At 33.8% G+C, this 6,834-nt stretch overlaps 1 long non-coding RNA gene across 1 annotated transcript in view; it reads right to left on the bottom strand.

Annotated features, from left to right (window-relative positions):
* Positions 1-2,000: 2,000 nt before the first annotated feature.
* LOC125965659 (uncharacterized) overlaps positions 2,001-6,834 on the bottom strand; it is a 248,133-nt gene continuing 243,299 nt past the window's right edge. Inside the window, exon 2 of the long non-coding RNA XR_007479852.1 lies at positions 2,001-2,727. This is a non-coding gene — a long non-coding RNA (uncharacterized LOC125965659). The remainder of the gene's footprint in view (positions 2,728-6,834) is intronic.

Raw genomic sequence — 6,834 nt, 5'->3', positions numbered from 1 at the left:
TTTATTTTCTCTAGAGAAATATCTACTCAAGTCTTTGCTCATTTTTAAATCAGGTTGTTTATTTTCATGTTGCTGAATTTAGGAGCTTTCTATATATTCTGAATATTAATCCCTTATCAGATAAGTGATTTATAAATATTTTCTTCCATTCTGTGGGTTACCTTTTTACTCTTGATATCATTTAGTGATGCACAAAGAGTTAAAAATTTTACAAAGTCTGATTTGTCTATTTTTTCCTTGGCTGCTTGTGCCTTTCAAGTCATATTCAAGAAATCATTGTCAAATACAATGTCATGAAGTTTTTGTCCTATTTTTTTTCCTAAGGATTTTATAGTTTTAGCTCTTATAATATGTCTTTGATCCACTTTGGGTTAATTTTTGTATATGGTCTTAGCTAAGGATCTAATTTCATTTTTTTGCATGTAGATATCTAGTTTTCCCAAGATCATTTGTTGAAAAGACTGTCCTTTCCTCATTGAATGATGTTTGTTACCCTGTCAAAAATCATTTGGCCATATATGCAAGGGTTTATTTCTGGGCTCCCTTCTATCCATTGTTGTATATGTCTGTTTTTATGCCAGTACCACATTGTTTTGATTACTGTAGCTTGGAAGTAAGTTTTAAAATTAGGAAGCATGGGTCCTTCAGTTTCGTTATTCCTTTTCAAGATTGTTCTGGTATTCTTGGTCCCCTGAGATTCCAAATGAATTTTAGGATGAGTTTTTCTCTTTTTGCAAAAGAATATCTTTGGGATTTTGATAGGGATTGCATTGAATCTGTATCTTGCTTCGGGTCATATTGACATTTGAACAATATAAAGTCTTTCAAGGTATGAACATGGGATATGTTTCCATTTATTTATGTCTTTTAAAATTTCTTTCAGCAATGCTTTGTCATTGTACAACCCTTTTACCTCCTTGGTTTAGGCAATTCCTAAGTATTTTGTCCTTTTTTATGCTACTGTGAATAGAATTGTTTTTGTAATTTCTTTTTCAGATTGTTTATTCTTCATGTATAGAAATGCAGCTGATTTTTACGAGTTGACTTTGCTCCTGCTACTTTATTGAATTAATTTATTAGTTCTAGCAGTTTTTTTGTGTGTGTGGTGTGTGAAAGCTTTAGAGCTTTCTACATGTAAGATCACATTATCTGCAAATGGAGATAATTTTACTGCTTCCTTTCTGGTTTGGATGCCTTTTATTTCTTTTTCTTCCTAATTGTTCTGGCTAGAACTTTCAATACTATGTTGAATAAAAGTGGTGAAAGCAGGCATCTTTGCCTTGTTCTTGATTTTAGAGGAAATGCTTTCAGTGTTTTACCATTGAGTATGATGTTTACTGTGGATTTTTCATATGTGGCTTTTATTATGATAAGGTAGTTTTCATGTATTCCTATGTTTTGAGTGTTTTTTTAATCATGAAAGGGTGCTGAATTTTGTCAGATGCTTTGGATGCATCAGTTGAGATGATCATGTGATTTTCCCCCCCTGCATTCTGTTGATGTGGTATATTCCATTAATCAGTTTATGTATGTTCAATCATCCTTGTATTCCAGGAACAAATCCCATTTGGTCATGGTGTATAATCCTTTAACATGCTGATGAATTCAGTTGCTGATATTTTGTGGAGAATTTTTGCATCATTGTTGGTAAGAGATACTGGTGTGTAGTTTTCTTTTCTTGTAGTGTCTTTGTCTGGCTTTGGTATCAGGGTAATGCTGGCTTCACAGAATGAGTTGAAAAGTGTCCACTTATCTTAAAGTTTTTGGAAAAGTTTGAGAGAGATTGATGTTAGTTCTTTAAATATTTGGCCAAATTCATCAGTGAAGACATCAGGTCCAGGGCTTTTCTTTCCTGGGAGAATTTTGATTACTAATTCAAAATCCTTATTAGGAATAGGTCTATTAAGGTTTTCTGTTTCTTCCTGATTTAGTCTTGATAGGTTTTATGTTTCTAGGAATTCATCCATTTCATCTGGGTTATCCAATTTGTTGGTGTATAATTGATCATAGTATTTTTTTTTAACATCTTTATTGGGGTATAATTGCTTTACAATGGTGTGTTAGTTTCTGCTTTACAACAAAGTGAATCAGTTATACATATACATATGTTCCCATATGTCCTCCCTCCTGCATCTCCCTCCCTCCCACCCTCCCTATCCCACCCCTCCAGGCTGTCACAAAGCACCGAGCCAATATCCCTGTGCCACGCGGCTGCTTCCCACTAGCTATCTACCTTACTACGTTTGTTAGTGTGTATATGTCCATGACTCTCTCTCGCCCTGTCACAGCTCACCCTTCCCCCTCCCCATAACCTCAAGTCCGTTCTCTAGTAGGTCTGCGTCTTTATTCCTGCCTTACCCCTAGGCCCTTCATGACATTTTTTTTCTTAAATTCCATATATATGTGTTAGCATACGGTATTTGTCTTTTTCTTTCTGACTTACTTCACTCTGTATGACAGACTCCAGGTCTATCCACCTCATTACAAATAGCTCAATTTCGTTTCTTTTTATGGCTGAATAATATTCCATTGTATATATGTGCCACATCTTCTTTATCCATTCATCCGATGGGCACTTAGGTTGTTTCCATCTCCGGGCTATTGTAAATAGAGCTGCAATGAACATTTTGGTACATGACTCTTTGAATTTTGGTTTTCTCAGGGTATATGCCCAGTAGTGGGATTGCTGGGTCATATGGTAGTTCTATTTGTAGTTTTTTAAGGAACCTCCATACTGTTCTCCATAGTGGCTGAACCAATTCATATTCCCACCAGCAGTGCAAGAGTGTTCCCTTTTCTCCACACCCTCTCCAGCATTTATTGTTTGTAGATTTTTTTATGATGGCCATTCTGACTGCTGTGAGATGATATCTCATTGTAGTTTTGATTTGCATTTCTCTAATGATTAACGATGTTGAGCATTCTTTCATGTGTTTGTTGGCAGTCTGTATATCTTCTTTGGAGAAATGTCTATTTAGGTCTTCTGCCCATTTTTGGATTGGGTTGTTTGTTTTTTTGTTATTGAGCTGCATGAGCTGCTTGTAAATTTTGGAGATTAATCCTTGATCATAGTATTCTTGTACAATCTTTTTTATTTCTGTAGAATTGGTAGTAGTCTTCCCACTTTCATTTCTGATTTTAGCAATAGGAATATTTCCTCTTTTTTTTTTCTTAGTCCATCTAGGTAAAGTTTTATCAATTGTGTTGATCTTTTCAAAGAACCAGTTTTGGTTTCATTGTTTTTCTCTATTATTTTTCTGTTCTCTGTTTTGTTGATCTCTGCTCTAGTCTCTATTAGTTCCTTCCTTCTGCTAGCTTTGGGTTTAGTTTGTTCTTTTATTAGTTTTTTAAGTTGTAAAGTGCCGTTGTTGATTTGAGATCTCTTTTGTTTTTTAATGTAAGCATTTATAACTATAAATTTCCCCTTAGTACTGCTTTTTCTATGTCACATAAATTTTGGTATGTTGTGTTTTCATTTTCATTCATCTCTAAGATTTTCTAAGTTCCTTGTGTTTTTTTCTTTGATTCACTGGTTATTTAAGAGTGTGCTATTTAGTTTCCAAAGGTTTACAAATTTTCTAGTTTTACTTCTGTTATTGATTTCTAACTTCATCTTGTTGTGGTCAGAGAAGATACTTTGTTTGACATCTATCTTTTAAAATCTATTGAGGCTTATTTGCGGCCTAACATATGGTCTATCCTGGCAAATGCCCCATGTACACTTGAGAAGAATGTGTATGCTATTGTTTTGAGTAGAATGTTCTGTATATATCTATTACATTTAGTTGGTTAACTGTTAAGTCCTCTATTTCCTTATTTACCTTCTGTCTGGTTGTTCTATTCATTATTGATAACGGGGTATTGAAATATACAACTGTTATTGTAAAACTATGTAATTCTCCCTTCAGTTCTGTCAGTTTTGCTTCCTATATTTTTATGGTCATTAGGTGCATACCTGTTCACAATTATTATATCTTCTTGCTTTGTTGAACCCTTTATTAATATATAATGCACTATTTTGTCTCTTGTAACTTTAAAAACAATTTAAAGTCTATTTTGTCTGATATTAGTATAGCCACCTCTGTTCTCTTTTGGTTACTATTTGCATGAAACATCTTTTTCCATCTATTCACTTTCAATCTCTTTGTGGCTTTGGATCTAACGTGAGTCTCTTGTAGGCAGCATAAAGTTGGATCATATTTTTAAATCCATTCTGCCAACCTCTGTCTTTTTGTTAGAGAGTTTAATCTATTTACATTTAAGTAATTACTGATAAGGATGTACTTACTTCTGTCATTTTAGTATTTATTCTAAATATGCCTTATAGCTTTTTTGTCCCTCATTTCCTGCATTACTGTCTTCTTTTATGTTTAGTTGACTTTTTATAGTGAGACTATTTTTTTTAACACAAATGAATTTATTTACAAAATAGAAACAGACTCACAGACATAGAAAACAAACTTATGGTTACCAAAGGGGAAGGAGGAAGGGGGGGATAAATTAGTAGTATGGGGTTAACACATACACACTACTATATATAAAACAGATAAACAACAAGGATTTACTGTATAACACAGGGAACCATATTCAATATCTTGAAATAACCTATAATGGAAAAGACTCTGAAAAAAATATAACTGAATCACTGGGCTGTACACCTGAAACCAACACAATATTGTAAATCAACTACACCTCAAAAAGATAGTTTGGGTTCCAATTCTTGTTTCATTCTTTGCTAAATGTATGTAATTATCATTTAAACTTTCTAAGCTACAGTTGTTTAAAAAATCTGTGAAGTGAGGATGAGATACCACTAATTTCAAAAAACAGTTTTGATGGGGACTTCTCTGGTGGTCCAGTGGTTAAGACTCCACACTTCCAATGCAGGGGGTGTGGATTTGATCCCTGGTTGGGGAACTAAGATCCCACATACCACGCAGTATGACCAAAGAATTTTTAAAAGTACATAAAAAATAGCTTTGATGATTTAATGAAATTATATAGGTAATGTGATAGCTTCTGACACAATATAATTAATAACCTTAGTAAAGGTATAATCATTATTATTTGTTCAATACTATTATGATAGAAGTATAATCCCAATGAAGAATGAATGGCTTAAAAAAATATCCCTAGATAGATTTTTACATTCTTATATGGATCCACAGTATATAGTGAGATATTTAAGTGTCTTCCTCATTTGCTTTTGTGTATATTCTATAGGTATTTTCTTTGTGATTATCCTGGGAATAACATTTAACATCCTAAACTTATAACAATATAATTTGAATTTATACTGGCTTAATTTCAATAACACACAAAATCTCTACTCCTTTAACATCTCTCTGTCTCCATCCCTTTCAGTTGTTGTTGATATCACAAAATCACATTGTTATACATTGCCCCAAAATATAAACCAATAATTATTACAAACTAATATTTACAATTATACTAGCTTTTGGACTAATTATTGTTTTTTTAAAAATGTGATACTCTTGTAAGTCATATTTAGAAAAAAAAGTGGGGTTATAAATGATTGTTACAATAATATTAACTTTTATAATTGTCCATCTGTTTACCTTTATTAAGATATTTATTTCTTTATATGGCTTTGTCTAGTGTCCTTTCATTTCACCTTGCAATTTTCCCTTGAGCATTTCTTTCAGGGCAAGTCTAGTAGTCACAACATCCCTCAGCTTTGTTTATCTGGGGATGTCTTAGTTTTTCCTTTACTTTTAAACGACAGTTTTCTGGATATAGGATTTTTTTTTTTTTTTTGCGGTATGCGGGCCTCTCACTGTTGTGGCCTCTCCCGTTGCGGAGCACAGGCTCCAGATGCGCAGGCTCAGCGTCCATGGCTCACAGGCCTAGACGCTCTGCAGCATGTGGGATCTTCCCGGACTGGGACACGAACCCATGTCCCCTGCATCGGCAGGCGGACTCTCAACCACTGTGCCACCAGGGAAGCCCTGGATATAGGATTTTTAATTGACAGGTTTTTTTTTTTTTCTGTTTTGGAGCTCTCTGGCCTTCAAAGTTTCTGAGAGAAATCTGTTGATAATCTTATTGAGGCTGTCTTGCATAGGAAGTGTCACTTCTCTCTTGCTGATTTCAAGAGTCTTTCTTTGTCTTTTAAAAGTTTTATTCTAAAGTGTCTCTGTGTGAGTCTCTTAGAGTTCACCTTCCTTGGAGTTTGTTGAGTTTCTTTGATGTTTATATTAATGTCTCTCATCAAATTTAGGAAGTTTTCAGCCATTATTTCTTCAAATATCCTCTCTGACCGCTGCTGTCTCTCTTCACCTTCTGGGCTTCTCACAATGCATATGTTGTTCATTTGGTGGTGTCCCACAAGCTTCTTAGGCTCTGTTAATTTTTTAAAATCTTTTTTCTTTCTGTTCCTCAGACAATCATTTCCATTGTCCAGTCTTTAAGTCCATTGATTCTTTCTTCCACATGCTCAAATATGTTTTTGAATCCCTCTAGTGAATTTTTAATTTCAGTTACTATACTTTTTAGGTCCAGAATTACTTTTTGGTTTCTTTTTTATGTTTTCTATCTCTTTATTGATATTTCTATTTTGTTGATACACCATTTCTTGACTTCCTCCACATATTCCTTTAGGTCTCTGATTTTTCTTTAATACAGTTGTTTTAAAGTCTTTGTTAGTAGATCAGGTCTTTTTCAGGGACTGTTTCTGTTGATTTATTAAATTTCCCTTTGAATGGGCCATACTTTCCCATTTTTTGTATGCCTTGTGATTTTTTTGTGTGTTGAAAACTAAACATTTAAATCTAATAATGTGGTTACTCTGGAGATCAGATTCTCATTCCCTAG

This window comes from Orcinus orca, chromosome 1 (genome assembly GCF_937001465.1).
Source record: "Orcinus orca chromosome 1, mOrcOrc1.1, whole genome shotgun sequence".
NCBI lineage: Eukaryota > Metazoa > Chordata > Mammalia > Artiodactyla > Delphinidae > Orcinus > Orcinus orca.
The sequence above is the reverse complement of the archived record's forward strand: the minus strand, read 5'-3'. Positions and strand labels throughout refer to the sequence as shown.